Source organism: Rhinolophus sinicus, chromosome 15 (genome assembly GCF_057876585.1).
Source record: "Rhinolophus sinicus isolate RSI-liver-muscle chromosome 15, RSI-T2T, whole genome shotgun sequence".
NCBI lineage: Eukaryota > Metazoa > Chordata > Mammalia > Chiroptera > Rhinolophidae > Rhinolophus > Rhinolophus sinicus.
The window spans coordinates 31,584,928-31,612,731 of NC_142515.1; the positions used below are offsets into that span (position 1 = coordinate 31,584,928).

A 27,804-nucleotide genomic window follows, 5' to 3' on the forward strand; every position below is an offset into this window, starting at 1 on the left:
GTTGATGACATTGGATTATTTCATTCATTTATCCAATAATCAAGTCCCTAATGTATGCCAGGCACCACACTAGGTACCAGAGACACAATGGAGAACTCGATGGACGTGGTTCCTTTCCTCGTCGAGCTTTTAGTTTAGAGCCCAACAAATGAAAGCAAACAAAAAATTCAAATTGCAATACATGTTATTATGAAGGTGTGGGGACAGAGCCAGGAGTGCAGTCTCCAGGCTCTCGCCCTCACCTGGAAAGGTGCTCACTCGGGTAGTATATGGCCATCAACTGTGATTGGATGGCCAGCAATTGTGGCTAGTTGGCCGTCAGCTGTAACCAGTGAGCCATTGGTCACTAATATAACTGCCGTGGCTACGCTAGCAGCAAATGGGGCCTAGCAAGAAGATGGTGGCTGAGCTAGTAAGACCAGATTGAAGAAGCAAGTGAGGTTGGTTGGCAGAGACAAGTGGATGGCAGGTTGCGGATAGTGTGGCTTCTGCTTCCTGTGTCTCCAACCCAGCCGCCAGCGAGACTATAGTGGTATGACTCCCCTATCTATGGCTCCGTGGGTGTTCCATTTTGGCCTCACCATATCCTGTGTTCTTATGTGGGGAGCGGGACCAGAGACCCTGCATGACATCCAGCATGACAGAAGGAAATAAAGTGCTAAGGTGGAGAATAATGGAGAGGGAAATTGAGTTTGAATAGAATAGTCTTGAAAGACCTCTGGGGAGGTGACCTTTAAACTGAGTTCTTTGCAAAAAGAAGTGTGAATGCAAAGGCCTGGGTCTCCTAGGCTTGGTGCTGAGAAAACTAAACTAAACTAAACTAAATAAAACAGTGTGGTTAGAATTACATTGACACAGGGGAAGTGTGGCACAAGATGGTGTAGAGACAGGCAGGGGTGTGACACTTATGGGTCATGATCAGAGGAGCCCAGATTTCATTTTTGTGCTTTGGAAATCATAGAAAGGTTTTAAGTTGTAAGACAATGTGATATAATTTAAGTTTTGGAAAAATCCTTCTTGGTGTTCTAATGAGAATGGACTGGAGGGGGCTAAGAGCAGAAACAAAGAGATCGCTTAGGATATTGCAGGAGTAGGCAAGAGAAGATGGTGGACTGCATTAGGGTGTTGGCAGTACAGATGGAAAAAAGGCAGGCAGGTTTTGAGATATAGTTTGATAAGATGATTGACAGGACTTGCTGGTGGATTGATGTGGGAGGTAAGGCATCACTCCCAGATTTCTAGCTTGATAAACATAATGGATGGGAACCCAATATCATAAAACCATAACGTAGAGCTTCTCTATTTAAAGAGGGAGAAAAGAAAAAGCAGAGGGCTGAGTCCTGTCTACTGGGGCGCGTTCCCCCTTTCCAACTGTCCTTGGGTCTCCCTAGAATACCTAGGTGATGGTTCTCAAATTTCAGGGTGCTGAGACACTTGAAAAGCTCGTTAAAATACTGGCTGCTATGTGTAGTGTTCCTGGAGCACAGCCCTTGGAGTAGATATAGACCAGAGTGGTTAATGTGGATGTGTCTGGTAACTAAAGACTTATGGCTTATTTTATAAACTTTTTTAAAAATAGAAAAACAAGGTAGATTTTTTTTTTTTTTTTACTTTGTGCTTTTCTATTTTTCACATTCTATTGAAATAAAATATAACTGATGGCTATTATTTATATTGCTAGAAACTCTTTGAGTGGTTCTTCCAATGGTTGGGATGAACTGTACTTTCTTAATGATGTTATCATGACATCATCTATGACCATGAGAACTAATTAATATGAGTGTGCAAATACGTGTCTCTGCTGAAAGAAGCAGAGACAATAGTGCCCTGTATGTGTGATTTGTGTAACACTGAAGATGTACTTACGGCATTGAAAGTAAAAGGGGATCTGGCCATTGTTCATATACCCTGATGCTTTATTTACGTGAGTTGGCTTTACCCTCATCAAATATTTTCTTCAACTTGCCCTTTCTGACTTTATCAAAATGAATAAAGGTAAGCGGAAGCTTGCTAAATTAAGCTATTAAGAAGATCATCAAATAAAAAGGGTAAATCAGCTCCAAAGCTGGCTGATTTTTTTTTTTCCAAATAAGTGTAATCAGTCTCCACTGTGTTTCTATTATTAGCAGGTGAGCTGTCCAGCCAGAACCATGCATCCCTTCAAGTGACTTACAGAAGCCATCTGGTCCTGCTTTGAGCACGTCCTGCTCATTATCATCAATCTTCTCTTGAAAGAGAATGTTTCTGCTCCGCTCACGTACACCTCTCTCCCTTCTCTGAATGGTTATCACACTGTGGGGACACAGTCCCAGAGAGCAGTTTCCAGGCTCTCGGCCTCACGTGGAACGGTGCTGGCTCGGGTATTAGATGACCGTCAGCTGTGGCTGAGTGGCCATCAGCTGTTACTGGTTAACCATTGGCCACTGATATAACTACCATGGCTGAGCTAGCAAGCATGGATTGCAGTTAGCAAGCACGGATGGTAGACTGCGGATCGTGTGGATCCCACTTCCTGTGTTTCACCCAGCCACCAGCCAGACTGGGGTGCAGGAAGACCCCCCTGTTGGGGTACTAGTGGATGTTTGCTTTTGTGTCTCGACCAGCCCCCATCGAGAATATAGTGGTATGAACCCTCTATCCAAGGCTCCGCTGATGTTCCTTTTTGGCCTCACCATATCCTGTTCTTGTGCGGGGAGCAGGAGCTGAGTCCCTGCATTGCACACACTTATGTGACTTATATGGTACTGCATCTTATATGCAACTCTGCATCTTTCTTATCTCTTTTACTAGACATTGCGGGCATTCACCGAGCTCCAGTCTGCCATTCTGCTCTGGTTTCATCTCAGCTCTCTTGCACTGAAGATTTTCAAGCCATATCTCTAACTTTGATCTTCCTCCTTGGCCCCTCACCTGAATTTCCAACAGCCTGCGGGGTGTTTCACACCCACCTGGAGCTCCACGTGTCTAATATTGAAGAGTTCACTAGCTGCTACCTCTTAACTTTTTTCTCTGTTAATGATCACCATCCTCCTGGCTGGAGACACACATGCTACTCATGTCTCTTCCACTCCATATCTAATCAGTCACTTTGTCCTATTGATTTTCTCTGTTCTCATCAAAACGACTTATTTACTCACTGCCAAATACACCTTGCACTTTCCCGCTGCTAATATTATTATCTGTAGGTTCACCTACCAAGAGAGAGTCTTCCCACCTGCTTATTGAAATGTTCCAAGAAGGCATTTCAGCCCCCCCGGAAAGTCAACCTTCACTTAGCATCTTGTTTCCCCTCTGGATTCTCCTAGCAAGTGTTGACTTCCTTCATCAAAATAATCATGCACATTGTCTTTTTGAAACATAAGGTTGTGGTGAAGGTGTTCTTGAAATCTTTTATTGTTATTCAATTACTCTTATTTGCATGGCTACTTATATTTCAATTACACTGTAAATTCCTCGAAGACAGGAGCCATGTCTTAAAACACAGTTGTACTGTACCTAGTTCCTATACAGACTAGACACTCAAAAATACTGGTTGATTTGTTTGCATTGAATTTGTCTGATGCTAGAAATAAAGGAGAGCCTCGCAGTGTAGTTCAGTTTGCAATTTAGTTGCTCATTAAATTGGCCCATTAAACACAAATAATTTCTCTTCTAATATCTTGCTCACAACATGTTTTTTTTTTCTCTTGAGTAATTGAAAAGAACATAATAGCATGGTAAAAACTGGGGGGGGGGTGGAAAGACTTGTGATAGATACGTTTGCAAAAACGTTTATATTATTACAAGGTATATATAAAATCTGCAGATATTGTGAGTTTATACTAGTTACCTCTAGCTTAAATAATGCCACATGACAAACAACCACAACACCTCAATGGCTACAACAGCACACCTTTATTTTTGTGTGTGAGTGTGTAGGTGGGCTGGTCAGTTCTGATCTGAGCTGGTCTCAGTGGGCTCACTTGTGCACCTGAAGCCTGCGGTGGGACAGTAGCCAGCTTTACTGACGTTGGCTTGGCTCTTCTGGTGTCTGGGGCCTTGCCTGGGGTGACGGATCTGCCTGAGCTCAGCCCCACATGTTCTGTCATCTTGCAGCAGGCACCCCAGGCTTGTTCTCAGGGTGATGGAGGGTTCTGAGTGAGAGCCAGATGGGGACATGGCTCCTTAAGACTCAGAATTGGCCCCACCATTATTCCTTTTCCACTGGCTAAAACAATCACTGGACTAGCCCTGATTCAAGGGGTGGGAAATAGACAAGTGGTTGTTAATGGGAGGAGCTACAAATTCACATTGCAAGGGATATGAAAACAGAGGTAGAGAGGATCCCAGCTGTTTTTGTAATCAATCTACCCCAGAGTTAGATAGATCTTGTTTCATATGCCAGCACTGTTTTATAGTTACACAATATTGGGCAATTTAACCATGCTGTGCTACTTTCCCCTCAACTGGAAAATAGGTATTGTGAGAATTGAATAAAATACAGACTCAGGACATCACAGGAACTCAATAAATTCCTTACAACTCTCCCTCCAGCTCTTCAGAGAAGGGAAGGTGGTATACATCAGCTCTTAACATTATGAAAATTACATAATTTTACTTAAACTTAATTTGGAGAAACAAAATGGTAAAACGAAACACATACTTCAGAAAAAAATGACATAAAAGTTTGAACAATAATTTGAAAGATTTTGAAATTAACTGGGCAATGAAACCCAACATTATTAAAATCAGTGGAGCCTATATGTTGTTCCAATGGGATCAAGAAAGGGTATGTCAGTTTCTTTATTCATTTATCTGTCAATGGACACTTAGGTTTCCATATCTGGACTATTGTAACTAATTCTACTAACATTTATTAAGTGCTTACTATGTGTCAGCTATTGTGCTAGGTATTTCAAAAGTATATGTCTCATTTAACCTTCACAATGGTCCTAACAGGAAGGTGTTATTATACTCATTTCACAAAAGAAGAAACTTAAGTTTTGAGTCGTTAATGTAACTTGCCCAAGATCACCCAGCTAGCAAGATGTGGAGACATTTCGTAACATCTGAAAACAATTGTGGTTTCATGACTAGGAGGATTACTACAGGCAACGAATGGGTAAAGACTAGGGATGCTGCTAAATATTCTGCACAGGGCAGCCCCACAACAAAGACTTATCAGGTCCAAAATGTCATTAGTGTGGAGGAAGAGAGTCAACTGAATTAGAAGCTGGGATAAGTAGCTGCTCAAACTGTATTTTTTGAATGGTACTATTGACCTTATTTTATAGATGAGAAACTCAAGACTTAGGAGGGTTAAGAAATTTTGTAAGCTCTTAACTGCTAACAAGTGGCCGAAGTGGGAGTTATATGTAGGTTTTCGAATTCCAAATTCAATGCCTTTCAGTTATACCATAACTCCATGAAAAAGAAAATGGGTTAAAATGATTGCATGGCTTCAAGTCATATTAAATGAGAGAATTTTAGCACCAGAGACCAAGGCAGTGATGTCAGAGAGGAGAAACTGGAAAGATTTGGGGGAGCTAAGAGCAGATTATAATGATAACTTTAGTTCCTGATAGGTTAACATTTGAAGTAACAGGGTGGGGAGAATTTAATTGACAATATGCAACGGGGGTGATAAGAATTGGAGTTCAGAGAGAAATGCACTGCTTCTGACAGGCAGGCGCTAGCCACATTCATGACAATGTGATCAAGATCCCATTCATGACAAATGGGATCAGGATATGGGATGAGAAAGGAGAACAGAGAAACAGTGGCTGCATTCTACAAAAATGTTCGTAAGAAAAGAAATGAAGTGATGAAAAAGGACCAAGGAAGACAATTACGAAAGTGGGATCTGAAAGGTGCCCACAGGATGTGATCATATTTCAAAAGTCAGAAGAACAGGAGTTTAAGAAAAAGGTTATTCAGAAATCTATGCTTCTTGGTGTGCAGGGAAGAATTTCACTATTTTCCATTCCATGTATTGCCTTAATTTGTATATCTGACAGCATAAAATACTTGCCTCTTTTATTGTGCTGTTTGTACTTATCCTTAGAATCTTTATTAGTCATAAAAATAAACTTTCACATTCTATTTAGGCAAAAGCCTTAAGTTTCTGTGCCCAACCCCCAACCTTCTGGTAGCTTCCAGTCTGATATGGACACCCTAAATATTACTTATCTGGAACCAATGTTCTCATTTCTCTCTGCTGAGTCCACACATCCTTGTTTGACCAAATAACAGGAACAAACAATTCCTTCCATAATGGATGTACCCAAAGGTGTCATGCTTCTGAGAATCACATCTGAAAATTGATTCCCCTGAACCATGGTGCAATGTGATTTTAGTTAACACGCTTGTTATTTACTGGATACAAATGGTAGGGATTTGACCAAGTATGCTGTGCCTCCAGGCCAGAACAGTACAGGTAGTGCTAGCTCTGTGTGGGGAGGAAAAGGTGAGGGGAGGAGGTTAGAGCGCAGATATACATGGTAGTGGAGGTACCAGAGCAGCTGACCACATAAGCGTAAGTTTCTTTAACTAATAACGATATAACTGTAGTACCATGTCCTCCCAACTTTTTTAAAATGTAAAATGACTACTAATGCTAATACATACTGGTTAAGAATTTTTTGTGTATTTATTAGGTTGGTGCAAAAGTAATTGCAGTTTTTGCAATTATTTTTAACCTTTTAGACTGTAATTACTTTTGCACCAGCCTAATACTCTGTGTAGGGCCTTGCATTCAGCACTTTCTATGGATTATCCCATTTTGACTCTCACAAAGACTCAACGACCTAGGTTTAATGATCAGTTCTTCTACCTGCCTCAGGATAGGTAAGGTTCTGCATATGATTTGAAAAACTGCACTATCTGGGCTCATTCACCAAAACCCTGGTCTCTAAGCACCACTGTCCAGTAGAACTTTCTGTGATAAAGGAAATGTTTTACATACTGTCCAGTATGCTAGCTACCAGCCACATATTGGTATGGAGCACTGAAAATGTGGTTAGAGCAACAGACTGGCACTAAAAAACAAACACACACACAAAAACCCCTGAATTTTAATTAAAATGTAAATAGCCACAGATCATAGATGTTTCAGATGGCAGCACAAATAGAGAACATTTCCATTTGCAGAAAATTCTGTTGGTTAGTGCTGTTTAGGAAAAATGCTGCGTTTTTTTTCTCCTCCCTCCTCGGGCAAACAGAAGTGCTTTCTCCTCCCCTTTCAAGCTCCTCCAACCCTCAGGCCTTGGAGGAAGGAGTTTCCTTTCCTCTTTCCATCTTCCCCTCCTCCACCTCTATACTGCCCACACCTGTGGCATCAGCTTGTTCAAGAGCCTTCAGAGGAAACCCCAAAGGGTCGGCAGATGGACGTAACCTGTCCTACCAGGTCTGACCTGTCAGCATGAGCATCCTTTTCATTACCAACAACCACAATTACTCATCTCTCAAAAGATGAGCATCGAAGAGTTCCGGTCAGGAAGGCGGAGTAGGTAAACGCTGTGTTAACCTTCTCTCACGACCACATCAAAATTACAACTAAATTAACAAAACAACTTTCATTGAGAATCACCTGAAATCTTGCTGAACTGAAGGCCTACACTTAAGGACGTGCAGAAGAAGCCACCTCGAGACTGGTAGGAGGGGTAGAAACGGGGAACGGGCTAGTCCCACACCAGCGTGTGACCATTCAAAGTTGGGAGGGATATCTCGGCTGTGGAGGTGCCCCCTGGAGGAGCGAGGGATCTCAGCCCGTCCCCAGCCCAGGGTTCCAGTGCCAGGGAGAGAAGTGCCCGTAATTTCTGGCTGTGAAACCTAGCAGGGATTGTGGCTGAGTGAGCCGGAGAGTGGCTGCACTCCCAGGCGCTCCTCTTAACGGGACGGTGCACGGCGCACAGACTTACCCACCAATGGAATCACTGGCTCTGAGCTCTAGCACTGGGGCAGCAGCTGGAGAGGTGACAGGTGACAGAGGAAGGGTTGGGGGAACTGAGGTGTCCAGACAGAAGGTGGTGGAAGGTGCTGTTTCTTTGTTGAGCCCTCCCCCTTTCCTGTGTGCACACACAATATCTGAGTCTCCATCAAGCTGGCTAATGCTGAGCGTTTGCCATGCCCTGGTGACTCTGAGACCCCACCCCTCCCAACTTTCAGGCCCACACAGGCTGCTTCCTGTGGCTTTTTCATAGAAACCACCGGCCTTGACTCATGCTGCAGACTGTCCAAAGGTCACTGAAAAGTTCACAGAACCCAGACAAGCAGCATCTGTCTTGAGTGTGTCCTGTACCTCTGGCTGAGCAGCCCTAAGCTCAGAACTAGCAGCAGCCAGCTTTGGTTTGTGGCTTTGCACTTCCAAACACAGCACAGTCAGCGGCCATCTGCAGATTGCTTTGTGGTTCTTTCAGGGTGGCTCCAGATGGGGCATGGGCTGTGGCTGAACTTGACCTGCAATGGATCCCCTCCCAGGTGGCCCTGGGGCTGGTGTGACCAGTGGCCAGCTTCAAAATGAGCTGGAGCACCACCTAGCCACTTCCAAGGCCCACACACCCAAGGGGTGGATTGGACAGGCACCAGAGCCCTGCTGACACAGATCCTGCTCTGTAGGGACAGCCCCTACACCACAGCTCCTCCTCTGTAGTCACAGCCAGTCCTCACAACCAATGAATCCAAGGATCAATCACTTCTCTTGATGTGCAAATAGCAACCAAGGCAAAACTACAGGAGGAGGGCACAAGGAACACATCTGGAATGTGCAGCTCAGGTGACAAGGAAGAATGAGCCACTGAGCCCCACAGCACACCTACTACAAAAGGCCACTCCACTAAGACTGGGAGACATAGCAGCACTACCTAATACAGAGAAACAAACATAGGGAAGAAGCTGAAATGGGGAAATAAAGAAACATGTCCCAAACAAAAGGACAGAACAAAGCTGCGGGGGGAAAAAAAACTAAACAAATTGGAGACAAGCAATCTACCAGATGCAGAGCTCCAAACACTGGTTATAAGGACGCTCAATGATCTCAGAAAACTTCAACAAACAGATAGGAAACATAAAAATGGAGATAGAAAACATAAAAAAGAACCAGTCAGAAATAAAGAATACAAGAACGGAAATGAAGAATACATTACAGGGAATCAACAATTGATTAGATGAAGCAAAGTCTCAAATCAGTAATTTAGAAGATAAGGTAGCAGAAAACACCTAATCGAGCAGCAAAAAGAAAAAGGCATCAAAAAAAATAAGGATAGTTTAAGGGGTCTCTGGGACAACATTAAGTGTACCAACATTCGCATCATAGGAGTATCAGAAGGAGAAGAGAGAAAGCAAGGAATTGAAAACGTATTTGAAGAAATAATGATGGAAAACTTCCCTAACCTGGTGAAGGAAATAGATATACAAGCCCAGGAAGCGCAGAGAGTCTCAAACAAGATGAACCCAAAGAGGCCAACACCAAGACACATCATAATTAAAATGGCAAAGGTTAAAGACAAAGAAAGAATTTTAAAAGCAGCAAGAGAAAAGCAGTTAGTTACCTATAAGTGAGATACCATACGACTGTCAGCTGATTTCTCAACAGGCCAGAAGGGATTGGCAGGAAATATTCAAAGTGATGTAAAAGGAAGAATCTACAACCAAGATTACTCTATCCAGCAAAGCTATCATTTAGAATCAAAGAACAAATAAAGAGCTTCCAGACAAGGAAAAGCTAAAGGAATTCATTACTTTCAAAATAGTATTGCAAGGAATCTTAGAGTTACTTCTTTGAGATGGAAAAAAAAAATATATGAATAATAAAATGGCAATATCTACATACCTATCAACAATTATTTTCAATCTAAATAGAATAAATGCTCCAATCAAAAGATAGAGGCCTGAATGGATAAGAAAAAAGACCCTTACATATGCTGTCTGCAAGAGACTCACTTGAGATCAAAAGACACACAAACTGAAAGTAAAGGGATGGAAAAGATATTTCATGAAAATGAAAACAAACAAACAAAGCTGTGGTAGCAGTACTTATACCAGACAAAATAGATTTTAAAACAAAGACTGTAACAAGAGACAAAGAAAGACCTAGTAATCCCACTTCTGGGTACTTATCTGAAGAAACCCAAAATACTACTTCAAGGGGACATGCTCATCCATATGTCCATTGCAGCATTATTTACAATAATGAAGGAAACAAACATATGAAGGAAAACGGGATGTCCCGGAGTGGATGAATGGATAAAAAAGAGGTGGTACATATATACAATGGAATATTACTCAGTCATAAAAAAGAATGAAATCTTGCCATCTGCAACAACATGGATCTAACGGGTACTGTGCTGAGTGTAATAAGTCAGACAGTGAAAGCCAAATGTCATATGATTTTACTTATAAGTGGAATCTAAAGAACAAAATAAACAAATAAAACAGAAACAAACTCATAGATACAGAGAATATTTTGATGGTTGTCAGATGGGAGGGCGGTTGGGGATGGGAGAAAAAGAGGAAGGGCTTAAGAAGTACAAATTGGTTGTTTACACAGTAGTCATTGGGATGTAAAGCATAGGGAATATAATCAATAATACAGTAATAACTATGTATACTGCCAGGTGGGTACTAGTCAGAGGGATCACTTCATAAATTATATAAATGTCTAACTACTATGCTGTACATCTGAAATTAATATAAAATAATATTAAATGTCAAAAAAAATGAGTCAGTCTGCCAGAGATAGAGTCAGGCAAACAATATCTGAACATTCTAGGAATCAAAAACAAACAAACACCAAACCTGAACATACAGCATTTAATGAGATAAACAAAGTATTTGCTTTGAGCTTTGCTAAAGTCCCTATAAGTGGTGACTTAGATGGAAGGAAGCCTGTGAGGTTTCTTTCTATTCTCCAAAACTTTTAAAAAGACTGATTGTCCTATGTTGTTTAAGTGGAGAATGGGGCTTATTTGCCACCCAAAGTAATGTTTAACTAAGAGGAGTATTTTTCTGAGCTGTAAAAGTATTTAAGTCTTTAACCTAAAGACCTTCACAGATGAGAGCTCAGGGCTCAACCCTGCCCCTACACTTAGAAGTTCATTTTCAATGCTAATGAATTCTTTTACAAGCTGTATTTGCTAATTTTTTGGTGTGTTTCAGACATAGATTCACTAATCATTAGTTAAATGTAACCCAGAGTTTTTTGCAAGTGCAAAATAGGACTTAAATACAGATTTACGGTGTTTTCCCGAAAATAAGACCTAACTGGAAAATAAGCCCTAGCATGATTTTTCAGAATGAGATCCCCTGAACATAAGCCATAATGCGTCTTTTGGGGCAAAAATTAATATAAGAGCAGGTCTTATTTTCGGAAAAATACAGTATAAAGAGCAGGAAACAGAAGGGGAAGAGACAAAATAGCCATAGGATCAAATGAGGAATGATTGTACTAGTCTGTTAAAAAATATATATCCTAAGATATTGTGTGGCCACTGCTCAGTAACTTTCTACGCCTCTTCTCAAATTTTCCAGAAAGTTGCACTTATTTTGAAACTTAGATGTACAAGCCACTACATCACCTATGGATTCTTGTTAAAATACAAATGACGATTTACAGGCTCTGAGATTGGTCCTGAGATTTTGCATTTCTAGCAAGCTCCCAGATTATGACGATGTTGTTGAGTAGCAAGGATGACCCCAAGAGGTTGGACCCAGACCTTGTGAGTTCCGAGAACTTGAGAACTCACTTCTGCAAGGGAGAGACATTTACAGAAAGATGAGCCTGCAACCTGCCTGAGGAGCACTACCTCGTGGCAGACTCAGGCAGCTCCTTCTTCAGGCCGCTGAGACAGCCCCCTTTAAGGCGAAGTTGGGGGAGCTGAGCCAACCTTAGCACAGAGACAGTAACATTTACTGGGGGCGCGTTAGGTACCCGGCCCCTGAACCTCATTCATTTGTGTCCTCTCAGCAACCACATGAAGTGAACACTATTACTACCGGTACTCTCATTTTACTGGTGTAGAAAGTGAGGCTCAGAGACTTAGAAGTTGTCTGAGGTCACTCAGGAGAGTTGAATCCAGGTCCATCTAACTCCAAGAGACAACGCGTTGAACTAACACTGGGGCCTCAGTTTCCGGCAGAATCCAGATCCCTGTCACATACACTGTACCGGAGTCTGCGTTCTTTTTCGAGATCTTGCTCTTTGACCCTGCAGGGGAAAGTTCTTTTGGGGAACAGCGGGCCCCTCTGCTTGCTGAGGTGTTCCCCGGGGAGGGTCGGGCAGTCCTCGAGCGAGCTGGCTTGGGACACCGGTGGCCCATCCATTACATAACCGCGAAGCGTCCCTCCTCCCCCGCGCCCCTCACCCCTCGCCAAGTCGCGGCACGTAAAGCGCATCCCAGGGATAAATCCCGCTGGCTCTCCCGGCAGAAAGTCCACGGCTGAGCTGGGGGTGCTGAGCACTGAGGTTTTCCCCGCCGCTCTCTCCTTCCCCAGCGCTGCCCGCTCGCCCCCCGGCCCAGCTCCGCCAGAGCCTCCGCCCCGTCGTCCACTCCCCGCCCCTCGGAAGCGCGGACCGCGGCGCTTGGGTCCCGGGAAGGGGCCACTGCGCAGAGACGCGGCACAGTGGGTGCGCCCCGGGGGCATGTCCGCGCACTGCCACCTGGGCTGCAGCGGTCGACGCGAGGTGAGGACGCGGCAGGGCCGGGCTGGGGCCCGGCGTGGCCCGGGGTCAGGCGGAACGGGGGTCTGCGCGCTGCGGGCGGCTTCGGAGCACTGAAGCCTGGCCCCGCGAGGTGCCTCGGGCGCGGTCCCTGCGGGCGACTGAGACTCCGGGATCCCCAGCATGTGAGCCAGAGAACCCCGTTGGCTTACTCTCTCCCAGCTCCCCGGCTTGGCTGTGGAGGGCGCGGTGGCTCAGGTGACCCAGGCATCCTTCGCGGGGCTCTAGGGCTGGGTTTCGTGGAATTGGCAGAAGGTGCTTGGTTGGCTCCCCCTCTGCCCCAGCGCCCAGCAACGCGCCGGGAGCCCGCCACCCCAACCCGGGTCCTTCGGAGCGTCTGCTGGGTCAAGGGAGAGCCATGTGCCCACTTGCCTTGTTGGTTTTGGGCCTGCGCTCCAGCAGTTTCTGGGCAGGTGGCTGGAGAGGGAGCGACGTTGATCTCCATCTCCTGTTGTTTCCAAACGCAGACTTCTCCGTGCAATAGAGACCGCCTTTCTTCTAGATCGTTTTCAGCGTTGTTGTTGTTGTTGTTGTTGTTTAATTCCCCGCTGCCTCAGGTAGTAATAATATTCATTTCTCGTGTGTGGTGTAATAAAAACACACCAGCCTTCAAGCCGTCAAGTGACTGAACTGCACTTCTCAGTTGCGTCTTGTCCTGGAAGAAATGCAGGGATACCTGTAGTTCGGACTCAGGGAAAAGTGTTGGCAAGGAAATTTTGAAGCAGATTTACGTCCTGGGGCTACCGGTATTTGGTTAGCCTGCCGTTTTAACAATTCAGCATTATGAAACTCTTACAACTTTTTTTTTTTTTTTTTTTTTTTTAATGTTGAGTCAGATGAGACCTGCCAGCAAGCACACTGGTTAAAGCCTTCCATTCTGAAGGGACTCTAATTAGTTCTTCCTACCTGTTTATTTGCTGAGAGCTGGGCACTGGTGGCACAGCCAGCTTTACCCAGGAGGAAAGTGTTCAGTCCTGCAAATTTAGAAACATAGGTTCTCCACAGGTATCTGAGATCACTAGCTTTTAAAATCATCACCTGCCTCTGCGTAGTTTAGCCTCTGCCCCAATAAATGTCATGCCAAACTAGGCTAATGATATCTACCCTCTACCCCCAAGGTGTCCATCCTGTCTGTTGAAGAAATAAAGAATGGAAATAAAGAGTAGGAGTTAAGTGACCAGATTTGATCACTTATAATCACAGGATCTTGGAAATTGGAAAAAGATTTTAGAGATCATCTGTTCAAACCCTTCACCTTACAGTCCAGGAAGCTCAGATTCTGGTTGACAAGGATTGGCAAAGCTCATAGTGTTAATTGGTGATGGAACCAACATGAGAATGCCGGCCTTCTCCTTCCCACTTAGTTCAGTTTTCAAAGCATATTGCTAACAGGCATTTTGAACAAAAATGATATGACTAGAATCAACTAATCATATCATTTTCCTCATATTTTTATTTATATATTTTTTAAATTGATGGGATTCTGAAATAGATGAGAGGTTGATTTAGTCAAACCGCCTTTGTAGCACAATTAAAGTAAAGAAACCTTTCATTTTAAATAACATTTACATTCTTATATGAAAATGAATATTATGATACATCCCAGGTAAACTTCCAGAAGAATGGTAATCAGAACAGATGGACTAAATTTACCCCCATCTCTCGGTCTGCTTCTCTGCCCCCTATGGTGGTGATTGGTTAGGCAAAGATGTGATTTATGGCTGTGGAGCTGACTTGAGAAAAGTGGCTTGTATGAGGACCATTTGTGTGTTGTGATTAACACCATGACCTGTAACCAAGCTGAGAAAGGAATTTTAAGCAGACTTATTTAGCATTTTAGCATTGCATTGCACATTTTTCATGTTTTTCAATTTAGTTCAATTGAACAGATATTTATTGAGTGTCTATTGCCTGGTGCCTGGTGCTTTCTGGGCATTTGGGATATGTCAATGATCAAAACAAAGAACTTTGGTCCTCAAGTTACAATTCCTTCATTAGAAATTTTCCAAGATTTTGTTTGGCAGGTAGAAGAGAATTCCAGTTTTGCCTACATACGGAAACAGACATTAAGTATTCCAAATTATCTTCCTTCCAATCCCATGAATCTGCTAATTTTAAAATTACTGAAAACAATTTCTGATGAAGTTATTTTGACTTTTATGAACTGACATTCTACTATACAAGAATAGAAATTCCTACATTTGGTTATTTATGTATGTGTATTCAGAGTCCCTGCAATTTTATTTCCTTTAGTGCAGGGCCATCACTGTGGTGACATTAAACTTAATGAAGCACAGGAAGATTAATTTTCTCCATCGTGTTAGTGCCCCCATGTTAGTGTTGCAGACCGTAATTAGTTTGTAAGATGTAGCTTTTTATTTATTTATGAAGATGTTGTTCTTCTTTTATTTTGTCTCACTTTATATTTTGCCCTCCATTCCCTCCATATTAATAAGCGGTAGGTACAGTGTGGTGACTTATTGATAAACCCGTTTCCACAGAAGTTTTTCTTTTTAATCGGACTTTGCAGTTTTAAGCATTTTCTAATTCTCTCAATTGCTTTTTCTTCAAATGGCATGGTTTGCAAGCTCAGGCATGTTTATTGTTTTTAACAATGGCTTATCAAAATGAACTTGGCAGTTTTTCAGTCGTATACAGCCAAAAAAAAAACAACAACAGTATTCAGTGCAGCTTTTGGGGTTGTTTATGCATTCCTTAGTTAACCAATTGCTTTGCTTTTTAAAATTGCCGATTTGGAAGTTATTTTCTTATGCGTACCTTTCCAGTATATCTAAAAAACCTCAGCCATTAAAGTAGTATGATAATTTAATTGAGAAAAAAACAAATCCACACTTGAAGACGTTGGGAGATTTTGAGTACAAAGATTTTTCTCTCTGTTTTTAATTTGTTTTACATCAAAGGACATCAGGAAGTGTCATTATCTAACAGTGTCCTATTTGAAAGTGATTACTGTCAAACCCTTGGAGGAAACTCAAGATTTCTGATGGCTGCTGGGCACCCAGAGTAGTTGATTTTCTTCATTTACCTACTACTCTGCCCTGTCAGATCCCCCCTGCCCCTTCTTTTGCTGCACATTGATGAATGGCGTAAGCTATTGTAGCCAGGTAAGACATTACACACCATTCATTAGTTATTTAGTTAATATGCTCATTCATTACTTAATAAATATTTATGGAACTTCTACTCCTTAAATATTTGTGTAATGATTGTGCTCTGAGCACTTCTTTTCGTGTGCGGATGGCAGTAGGTGATATAAGGGCACAGAAACTGCCTCAGAATCAGCTAACAGCCTGGTATGTAAGAAAAGACATTGTGTGGCTAGCTATAGTACTATTTATAACACCATAAAACAGATAAGTCCTTTGGAAATTAAAAGGAAGGAGAGAGAGCGTGTAGTAGGTACTATGAAGAGTCAAGGCTTAGGGAAGACTTTGTAGATGACACATTTGAGCTGTTCCTTGAAAGACAGATAGGATGGTAAAGCTTTTATAGAGGCAGAAGGGTATACATATCTTTATGAGTACACATCCTTGCTTCTTTTTGAAGACGTATAGAAGGTTTTCTTGTGGGGACCAGTTGACGTTATATTGGGTTACTGCCCCTATACCCTCTGCAAGCATAACCCTTCGCTCTGGGTAATGGCCAGCACTAAAACAACTCATTGGGTTAACCAACCCTTTCCTTTCCCTCTGAAATATGTACTGGTTGTTGCTCAGAGCACAGAGACGCCTGTGCTAAATAATTGTTATCATAAGAAACTTTGCTTTTATCACTGAGGTGCATGCTTACGGTGGTGTGTGATCATAGACCTGTTTATTCCAGTACTTACTATTGTAATTTTGCGATTTAATTAAAAACTACATAAATGTGAATGGCAAATTAAGAATGTTATTTCTGTGAAAACTAAGTTGATTGCCATATAGGGCCATAAAAGTAAACCATGTTAAAAAACAATATCGACACATGGATGAACCATGAAAATGTTATATTAAATGAGAGAAACCAGACACACATACACACACAAAACACATATTGTATGATTCCACTTATATGAAATGTCCACAATAAGCAAAGACATAGAGAATAAGCAAATCCATAGAGATAAAAAGTAGATTAGTGGTTGTCAGGGTATGGATGTGGGGAGAACTGAGAGTGACGGATAATAGGTACAGGGTTTCTTTTTCGGGTGAAGGCTATGTTCTAGAATTAGATAGTGGTGATGGTTTTACAACATTATGAATGTACTAAAAACTACTGAATTGTATGTACCCTTTAAAATGATTAAAATAGTGAATTTTATCTCAATCAAAAAAAAAGAATGTAAAGATTTTTCGAAAAAGCAACATCAACAAATAAGCTAATACTCCTTAGGTGTGGAATATACAGCTGTAAAAGATTAGAAAACTATAGTAAAAAAATCTAGAAAGATTTTGCACTCAAATTTTTTTCCAAGTGCCTTTAAGTTATAAGTGCTTTTAAAAGTGGAAGCAGAAAATCTGGGAGTGGTTTACCCAAGAAAGGCACCACAGAACTCTAATCACGATCTGAGAACCAAAGGTTCATGAATGATTTTACTTTATGTGACTAAAGTTGAAATAAAATGTTTGAAATATGATGTATCAACTTTTTGACTTTTTACTGACTTCTGATTGCTTCAGTAACCAGAGCTTTTAATGTTTCAATTTCTTAGAGTACCCAATGTTTCTTGAAAATAGCTCATTTCTCTGCATCTGGAGAGAGATATTCCATGTTTATGAGCCTCTCTTATGGCTGTAATGTTAATCACTTAAGATTATGGAGGAGACCTGAATCTAGTTTTCAAGTTCCAAATCACCATAAAAAGCACAACCCTTTCCTCTCCACACTGTCTTATGGCTCCCTGGTTCATGTGTGTAAAACAAATTAGCAACATAAAGTACTTAAAAATTTGTTGACTTTATACTTTTTAAAAATATTTCTGAGCAAACTTAACCATTTTCAGGTTTATCTAACATATTTCAGATTAAGGTTGCAATTTCTTATTTGGGGAACCAACTGGAATTGGGTTACTGGGTATTTTGGGTAATAATTGAGTATTTTGTAATTCTACTACTTTTGAAGGAATACTTTCCATGGGAGTGAGCTCATATTTATCTACTGAAAGCAGTTGTATTTCTTGAAATACCAATTTCAGGCCTTTGAACCTGCAATTTCGAAATAACTGAACTCATAGCCCATGAAGGAATCACAAAACAAAACAAAAAAAAAACAACCTGCAAACCCACACCACAGCAAAGTCATATCTGCTTTGAGGGAGAATAGAGTGCTGTTTCTTCAGTTAGATATGGGTCAACCAGGCAATTACCGTGTTTCCCCAAAAATAAGACCTAGCCGGACCATCAGCTGTAATGTGTCTGTTGGAGCAAAAATTAATATAAGACCCGGTTTTATTTTAATATAATATAAGACCGGGTCATATAGTTAATATAATATAATATAATATAATATAATACTGGGTCTTATATTAATTTTTGCTCCAAAAGATGCGTTAGAGCTGATGGTCCAGCTAGGTCTTATTTTCAGGGAAACAAGGTAGCAAAAAGCAACCTTACCCATCATTATTAACTAGTCACGAATTGGGGGAGCCCAAACTCAAAGGCATCACTGCTATCAAAAAGAAGTGGTTTGTCCAGGTTGGTGATTGACAACTGAGTGATCCATCATTAGAGTCACCTGAAGAAGGAAAAAAACAGTGGTGCCAAGGACCCACCCTCAAAAGTTCTGATTCAGTAGGTCTAGGGTATGGCAGGTCATCAGTGGTTTTTAAATCTCCCCTGGTGAATCTCATGTGCAGGTGGGGCTGCAAACCACTGGTTTATATAATACTTAATAATTTTATGCTTTTTCAGAACAGATTTTATTGAAACAAATGGTTGTTATGGTATTTTCTTAACATATGAAAAAAATTAAACATAATACTTGTTTTTCTTTTTGTGCAATTTCTCTATACAGTATCCACTCAGTATATGGGAGGCTTTCCCGATGGTGGGATGAATTTTCACTAATTTTTTTCCCTCTTTTTTCAGATTCACTGAGCTTTTGTCTATAAAATGTCGAAATAACCAAACCAACCAAATTGGTACCATTACAGTCAACCAACCAATCAATTGACCATGTTTTTGGTGATTGTGGTGTCATAAAGTATATTTCTAGAGGACAATAATTTGATCTTTTCCTCTCCAATGATCTGTTTTCTGTGTAATACTTAATAGATGTGTTCTTGTTTATTATGAGTTTCCTTAACTGGTTGAGTTGTAAATCCTAATGCTCAAATTTGCCTCTGGATAATTTTTTAAACTTAATTGAATCAAAAGAGATTTTGGAAATATAGGACTTTTATATAAGAAAGATATGATATAGGAAAGATAGCAGTTAATACCTGGCCTTATAGGACTTAAACAAATTCTGACTAATTTTACATTTTCCCTTGTCATTGGGATCTACTGTCTTTGAGAAACTGTGGTGAGGTGATTGGCATAGGGAAAACACTGATCTAACTCACTATTTTTAAAGACATTTTGTTCTTACTTTTCATACTCATGGAAATTCTCTCCCACTATTACCAGTTAGCTTTCCCAACTTGTGCTTTAACTGTTGATTCTTATATTAAAAACAGCACCTTCATGGATCTTGACCAATAATTTTTGAACTGTATTTTGTAGATTTCAGGGAGTTTCACGGAGTCTCAGGGGCTGGTGTGGAGCCTGGGGACAATGTGTGTGGGGAGATGTCCAGCGTCCTGCTTAGGGTTCCTTTTGGTTGTCGTTTCTGCAACTGAGCAGGTGTGCTATCCTTGGTTTCACATTTCGGGTTTCTAAGTAAGATTTTATTTGAACAAAGGATTTCTCGGCAAAAACAAATTTGTAAATGACTAGGCCACTAGGTTTCTGAGTGTCTGCTTCCCTTTCCCTGCCAAATTTGTTTCCTGTAGTTTTGGTAGCTCCTAATTGTTTTAAGCTACTCTTCTGCATCTGTGTTGAAAAAGCAAGGGAAGACTTTGGTGTCATTAACTTTATATCCTCCATGCTTCTAGGGAAAGAGAGCCAAATGAGCAGTTAGTTATTCTGGGCAAGAAATATAGCTTGGGAGCTGTCAGCATAGAGACTCGGTTTAAGTCGTGTGTGTGTGTGTGTGTGTGTGTGTGTGTGTGTGTGTGTGTGTGTAAGTACCCAAGGCGAGTGTTTCTAGAGAGATGTGAGATGGGTCAAAGATAAAATCCTAAGGAAGAGCTAAGGGCCAGGTGCCCTCTTCTGTGCTCACATTAATCCGATGCACATTGGTCAATGACATTTTCTTTTTTATATTCTAATTTGCTATTTCCCCACATATGTGTGTGCATAGCTGTCAAAAGGGTTGGAGCATGAGTGTATGTGTGTGTGTATAGCTCGGTAGTATCCAAGCACAGGCCATGGAAACCAACCAAGGAAGTTTTCTTTTTCTTTGAAAACCCTGCAGCCTGCACAAAACTATAGGGCTCCTTCTGCATGGCTATTGAGACACAATGAGAAGATACATTGGAGAGTTTAGCTAGTGGATTTGGGAGTGCAGACAGCCATTGTGGTATTTTTGGCATAAGACGATTTGTTAAGAAGTATTGTGTTTCCTTGACTTTTAAGATTCAGACGTTTCCCCAATGTCTTCATTCTCTCTTTTGGAATTAGAGCAGTGACTGCTAGATTCTAGGTGTGGTTCCAAGGAGACCCATGGGTAAGTCCCATTGCATATGAGTCTGAAGCTTCGTTTTGTTTCATTGACACAGACCCTGCCCTCAGTGCTGGCCAGCTGTTTGGCAAATTAAGTTCCAAGGCTTACCAGGCAGCAGGGTATTATCTTAACTTAGAAACTCATAAACACTCTCAGAAAAAGTCTGGGTAATAAATAAAGTACCTGGGTAATAAATAAATAAATGCTTATAAATAAGATACTGTCAAAAATGTTTTTCTTAATTGGGCATTCCAATAATAAAAGGACTGGTCATTATATCAAAAATTAAGCCCCATTTTTCTCTTCTTTTTACTTCTTTAGGTTGACTTCTTTGACTGTCTTCCACATTCAAAGAAGATAAAATATAAGCAACCATATATTCTAATTTTATTAGAGATGCAGGTCTACCTCAAATTCCAAATGACATTGAGTAGCTGATGCACCAAAATTGGCACCTCAGAATCGTCCTGGCACATTCTGCTTCCTTTATAAATTCTCACATGATAGTATACCTAATTGGCTGCACATACAGGCTATGTTAAGATAAAGTTTCAGTGGAGTTAAAAAAAAATATATATATGTATATATATATATGTGTGTGTGTATATATATATGTATATATATATATATACATATATATCATTTTATTAGTTTTAAGCTGGAAGAGACATTTGAATCGGTGAAATAGAATTAATTACCTCTAAAGTCTCTCATAAAAAATATTGTGATTAAACAATGTTAAATGAACTCCGTGCATTAACGTCTGCATCAGGCTGAGCAGCCAGCATGTGCCGGACAGGTGGTGGGCGCTGAAGGTCCACAGAGAGTACAGGGCTCTGGGTCAAAGGCGTACAGTTCCCCAGGGGAGACAGGTGTGTGGACAGATGTTGAAACGGCCAGGAGAGCAGTTTCCAGGCTTTCGGTGTCACATGGAAAGGTGCTAGCTCAGTTATATAACCCACACATGCAAACACTCATGTAACTAACTGGCCATCAGCTGTGACCAGTTAGCCATTAGCCACTATTGTTTTGTTTGTAACTGCTGTGGCTATGTTAGTATGCGTGGGTGTCGTGGATCCTATTTCCTGTGTCTCGTAGGGCTGCCAGTGAGAATATAGTGGTATGAACCCCCCATCCACGGCTCCGTTGTTGTTGCTTTTTGGCCTCACCGTATCCTGCGTTCACCTGCCGGGAGCTAAGCCTCAGCATCACCCCTGGCATCACAACAGACAATCACGGCATTGTGGTGAGTTCCACAAGTGACCGTCTTCCGTGCGAGTTCAGAGCTGGAAGACTCCATGCTCTCGGTTGGTCAAACCATTGAAGAATCACAGAAAGTCATGAGGTGAACCATCCAAGGAAGGCCATTCTAGGCAGCAGGAGCAATAGGTGCAAATGTGCTGTGGTGAGAAAGTGCGCTGTGGGTTGGAGGAACGGCTCAGTTCCTCAGGGTGGCTTGGTGTGGCTGGTGTGCAGGGGGCTGGGTGCCCGGAGAGCAAGCAGGAGCTTGATGATTTAGGGTCTTGTGTGTCACACTAAGGTACAAGGAGTTTTGATTTTGCTTTGGCTGCTAAGAATGGTCCTTGAAGGCTTTTAAACAGAGGAGCTGGGCAGGAGTAGGGGTGGGTGATAAAATTAGCTTGTGTTTCAAACAGATAATTCTGAATGGGGCTTCAAGACAGGTCCAAGCGTGTGGTGAACTAGGCTTCTGTTGAAATGGTACAGATGGGAAATAGGGTTAATGCCTCATGGTAAGGCTTCTGCTTTATTTGCATTTATATTCCTGGTGCTTGGTGCCCTATAGGGCACGTGGTAGAGATGTTTGGACAAAAATTTGATAATCTGTGCAAGCAATACAAAATTTGGGCATCATTGGCTAATGGCCTCAGTTGAAATCACATGGCTGGATATAATTACCTGGGGAGTGTGTGAAGGGTGAAGGGTGAGATGGGTCAAAAAATTGTGTTCCTGTTACACCCAGAGCACACCTTTGTGATTGTACCTTTCTTCTGCTACTCTAATTGGCTAGTTATGTGTTGATCTTTTTCACTACACCAACTATAAGGACACAGACTAGTCTTATGTATAGTTATGCCATTGCACAACTTCAGAAAGCACCATTAATATTTCTGAGTAGTTGCATCTCACTGTAAATAGTGCCCTGGGGTTGTTTCAGCGGACTCTGCTTACCTGGTCCCAAAGCTTTAAAGTACCTGACATATGGTAAGTGTTCAGTACGTTTGTTGAATGAATGAATAAGTGACACAACATAATGAGCGGTCAGAAGAAGGATCTAGAAAAGTGAGAAGTACAGGTCTGTGGTGAAGAAGAATAAACAGGAGAGATTCCTGTTGTGGAAATTTTGGGAGGAAAGCATAATGAGAGAGAGGTCAACAGTGCCAAATGCTAGAGACATCAGTTCATTAGGGTTGGCAGAGCTACCACTGGCAATTAGGAGTCATTGGTGATAATGTCAAAAACAGCTGGAGCCATGTGTAAGGGAGGCAGGAGGCAAATTCCATTCCATTGAGGTGGGAATGAGAAAAGGAACGAGGAGATTATCAGTGTAGGCTGGTCCTGAAAAGACTGGGTTTGTGAAGGGAAGAAAGTAATTGGTGGTAGAAAGTTAGAAAGGGTAGTAAGGCTGAAGGGGGGTTTTCTTCCCCCTCGACATTCTTCCTTCCTGCTTTCAAGATGAGAGACACTTGAGTAAATGTATAGGCTAAAGAGAACCCAGTATAAAGGTCTAGGTTCAAAATATAGAAAATGGGAGAGGGGGATATTTACTGGAGAAATTAAATATAAAAGGGCAGACACATCTTTCTTTGAGAAAGGCAGAAAAGTGACGAGGATGCCTGTGGATATGAGTAAACTGGAGGAATAGCTGAAGGAAAGAAAATGGGGGAAAATCCATCCAACAGCCTAATTCTCTCTGTCAAATAGTATCCAACATGTGTTGGACACTACGTTCTAAACATTGTTAAAATTATGTTAACAATGTTAACTCACTAATTTCTTGTAACAACCTGTGAAGAAGAAATTATTCTCCTAATTTTACAAATGAGACAACTGAAGCCGCAAGGATTAAGCAAGTTGCCTGAGGATTTACGGCTACTACGAGGCAAAACCAGGATGCAAAGCTGTTCACTGTCTGTTATGCTGCTGGAAATGATGGATGAATAGAGCACTTAAGATTCTGAATAACCATGGTGTGCGTGGAGCAGGTACAATAAAAGGTTGCTGAGTCACTCCAAACACTTAGTCTGTGTTGGAAATGATCATTATGTTGCATCATTAATCTGTAAGGTTGAGAGATTTCCTTCTAGCAGAATTTGCCTTACTAGTTATAGGAGTGGAAATGTTTGGATGTTTGCATTGATGGGGATTGGAGATTGGTGGCTTGGAAAGAGTGGGGGTGCCAGAGAGACAGCAATTGATGTGATTGATTGTGAGCTCTAGGCTCTAAAGAGAAGAAAGGAGAGCACTGCAAACTGATGGAATGGGAGGAAATCCAGGAGGAGGGGCCTAAGAGCTCAAGGAGGTTGAAAACTAGGTGCAATAGGAGTTGAGGAATTGGAGACTTGTGGAGGATAGAAAGTTGGGGTTATAGAGGGATACTTAATTCTCACAACAGCTCTGGATTTCGGAAGTGATGGTTGGCACCAGTGATGATAGGTTGATAGTGTGGCTTTGGGGGGACATGAGTGAAATGGATTGGAGGAGAATCTCACAGTACATGACGAGATCAAGGTTGAGGCTGAGATCAGCAGAGATGTTGGGAAGATGTTGACTAGACACTGTCTCTCATTGGAGGATGGTACCCAGAGGACTAAGCCCTAAGGACTAATCTGGATTTTAGAAAGCTGCAATTCACGTATGTTATGGTCTTAGAGAAAGATACGAAGGATTCGCTGATATCTGGCATGCAATAAAAATCACTCAGTGGTCTCAAAGAAGTGTTGTCAAAGAACGGCTGAATAGCTTATATTTTGTACTGTCGTTTTTGAAAAAGGAACTTGAAGTATCACTTGCCAAACACATTTCACAAGTAACTTTGGATGCTTTAGCCAAATAGTCGTTATTACCCTGGAAAGAAAAGACTATGTGCTCTGATGAAAGCTTCTCTTCCTCTTCCTTTTCCCTCCTCTTGTCTTTTCTCCTGGTAGTGCACAATACAGCACTCTCTGGGCAGCGAGAAGCAGCTGAGGAACATCAGACTTCCAGATGTAGAGTATGTTGTCACTTGTGGGGGTGGGGGTCATGGGAGAGGGGTTGGAAACTACAGTGGGAATCAGTGTGGTGTCTTTGCTTCTATAGTTAGCCATGTGGTGGGAACGAGCAATATGTGTTCCCTTCGTACAGCTGTGCATACCACTGTCTCCTTTTCTCTTCTGCCCATTTAGGATTTCAGGAAATTAGAATTAGATCTGATGTAAGCTTAGAAAGCCCCTCCCACCCCCACCCCCGCCCTTTTGAAGACATGGAGCTACTGCATATGGTTAGAATATGTGTGCTGGGTCTGACACGTAAGTGGCATGTGTAGATGATGTATCAGGTAGGATGTTTTGGGGTATAAGGAGCAGAAATTCCAACCTGAACTGGCCTCACTAGTAAAGAGAGGAATTCCTTCATGTAGTAGAAAGGCCAGGAGCAGAATGTCTGAGCTCTGACTTTGCTTTCTCTGTGATTCTCTTCACTCTGTCCCTGCGATGTGTTGGTTTCATTTTCAATCTGATTTCAGTCATGGTCCCAAGATGGCTACAGTTGTTTGAAGGGTCAGATCAAGATAGGAAGCGTCCACTGGAAGAGTAGAAGCCGTGTCTTCCTATCTCCTCAGTAGTGAGGAAATCTTTCCCAGAAGCTCCCAAAAGACTTTTCTTTAAGTCATTGGCAAGAATTGGGTCACTGCCCTTTCCTTAAATCAGTCTGTGGTTAGCAGGGGCAGCAGGATTGCCATAATTCTTGATTAACCGCTGGAGATAGACTGGATGTTGGGAATCATGTCTATGATAGAGGGAAGGTTTGAGGCCATTATTAGGAGATTCCAGCCTTGTCAAGGAGGAAGAGGCTCGGTTGGCAGTCAAGTCCCCAACTTCAGCATTTGTTGGCAGTATGAACTTGGGACAAATCACCAACTTCCGTGAATCTGTTTTCTCTTTGTAGGATCATTGTGGGAGTTGAAAACAAGTTATATAAACTTTAAGAAGTTATAAAAATGCTAATCATTCGTTTAATTATAATAGTAACGATAAGAATAACAATTTTCATTTACTGAGCACTTATATGTTCCAGGTACTTGCTACAGGCTTAAATGATTCTCTGGTGCTCACTAAACAACCGTCGTACTCAAGGCACTCTAGTGAATGCTTTATTTCCAGTCTCAGTTAAGGTGAGATCTGGAATAGTCAGGCTCAAGGGTGGGGACAGAGAACAGGTATGGGCTTAGTTTCACCCATGGCTTCCATTTTTGGGGCCTGTGTGACTGAATAGTGGCTGCTAGCTGTGGGGCCTCTGAAAATTGCTCTGTTATCTGCCACAGATTGTCTTTAGCTAACTAGTTCAGGGCTCACTGCACAAGGGTTTTGCAAAACACAGGTGTATATATACTTTTAGAATACTTGATGTTTTTCTTACTACTATTCTTTCATTTGCCCAATATAAACTTTTTGCATATTTATACTTTTAAAATAGTAGAGGGGTTTAGAAACGCTTATTAGATTCTTCCATATATTGTCTCATCTGAGCCTCATGAACAAATCAAGCCTGAATTTGTATTGTATCCAGGCCGAGTGGTCAAGAGACGTGTCATGTAATGAAGTCAGTAAGTGGTGGGGATATCATTTTTTTTTTTTTTTGGATGTTGTAAACTGCCCTGCTTTCAACATGGTTGTGAAGTGAATTTCTTCCATATTTAGGTTTATAGCCTTATGATAGTTCCCCTGAAGGAGAATATAGCTGGGTTAAAGGGTTTGAACTTTTTATACATATTGCTTGGTTGGTTCATGGAAGGTTTTTGCGTGGTGAAAATGACACACTGGTAGTGTTACTTTGGGATTATGTGTTTTCGCTTTCTGTGGTGTTTCATATGCCTGGGATCGTAAAATAGTTCCATAAAATCTGAACTGGTCTGACACAATGTAACTTACTTTTTCCCTGGTCCCCCTCCCAATTGTAATAAGAAGCACAGTAATAAGAAGTTTCTGTGTCTCAGCCTGTACTGGATTTTGAGGAAATCCCTCTCTGTTAGTCTTTAAAGTCCTGGGAAGAAACTAAACTCGTGCAATTTGATTCATCTTCCCCTTAGGGTGAATTACTGCTCTGAGGCTTCTTGATCTGCATATGGATAGATTCCCTGAAGGCCTATCTTTCAGACACATCTGCTTTTTATTCATAGTTCTGTCCCTCACCCTGGGAATTCTGCTATTCTCTTAAGACAGTCTGTGAGTAAATTGATGGGAAAAATGAAGTGGGAGATATTCTTTTTTTTTTTGCTGACACAGTATGAATCTGGAGTATTTGTTTTGGCATTGTGGTGGAGGTGGAAAGACTCATGTGATTCCGTTTCCCATATAATTTTCTCAGCAATTCCCAAATTGCTTCTCCCCATGTCTTCCTATCCCCCCCACCCCCACACAATATATTGATGAATGAGGCTATGTAGCAATGGAAAGTCAGAGGAAAGAACTGCCACTATTCTTCAATAGATTTTTAAAAATCATAGTTGCAACCATAGTGTATATGATATAAATTGTGTTTATGTTTTGTTCTCTGCCTGTACGTTTCCCTAGGTAGTGTGTCAGGTGTGATAATAGGCAAAAGACTAAGAGTGGGATCACCCCTGCTTTGGAGGGGTCCAAGGACAGACTGACCACACAGTGAGACCGGGACTGTCAGGAAGGTAGAGAGAGTGCTGTGGCAGCAACTAATCTGTTTGGGGGAGGATTCCAGGACAATCCTATGAAATAGGTAGAAAATGGGGGCCTGGAAGGTTACTCCTACCTGATTACACAGCAAGTCAATGGGAAAGCCTGGATTTCCACCCAAACCTTTCTACATTCAAATTGTATATTCCTTTTTGTGGGTGGGGAGGAGGCAGAGGGAGGGTTTCTTTTTCTAGATTTGAATTTTCAAAATTGCATCTAGAATAATTCCGACTTTACAGAAGGAAGTAAAGAATATATTGCTTCCTCCACCTTCTCCCATACCTCAGGCTTACACTGCTAACAGTTTGGCTCCCAGGCCACCATCTCTGCATGGACAAATTACCTAAGGAAACCAAGTGTGCCTGTCTCCAGCCAGACAGAACAGCTGTGAGGGTAGAGGCTGGGGGTCAGGAATATGTTGTC

The 27,804-nt window shown here is 41.6% G+C and overlaps 1 protein-coding gene across 7 annotated transcripts in view; it reads left to right on the top strand.

Moving 5' to 3' along the window:
* SLC16A12 (solute carrier family 16 member 12) overlaps window positions 1-27,804 on the top strand; it is a 185,119-nt gene that overhangs the window by 3,088 nt on the left and 154,227 nt on the right. For 3 of the 7 annotated variants that reach the window (XM_074339409.2, XM_088791969.1, XM_019739039.3), the window contains exon 1: window positions 12,519-12,658. The exons of 1 other annotated variant lie outside the window; for it this stretch is intronic. The gene's annotated coding sequence lies outside the window, so the exon portion shown is untranslated. Of the gene's footprint in view, window positions 1-12,518; window positions 12,659-12,754; window positions 12,893-25,750; window positions 25,848-27,804 lie in introns of those variants that run through there. 3 more of the 7 variants (XM_088791965.1, XM_088791966.1, XM_088791968.1) reach the window with 3 other exon arrangements.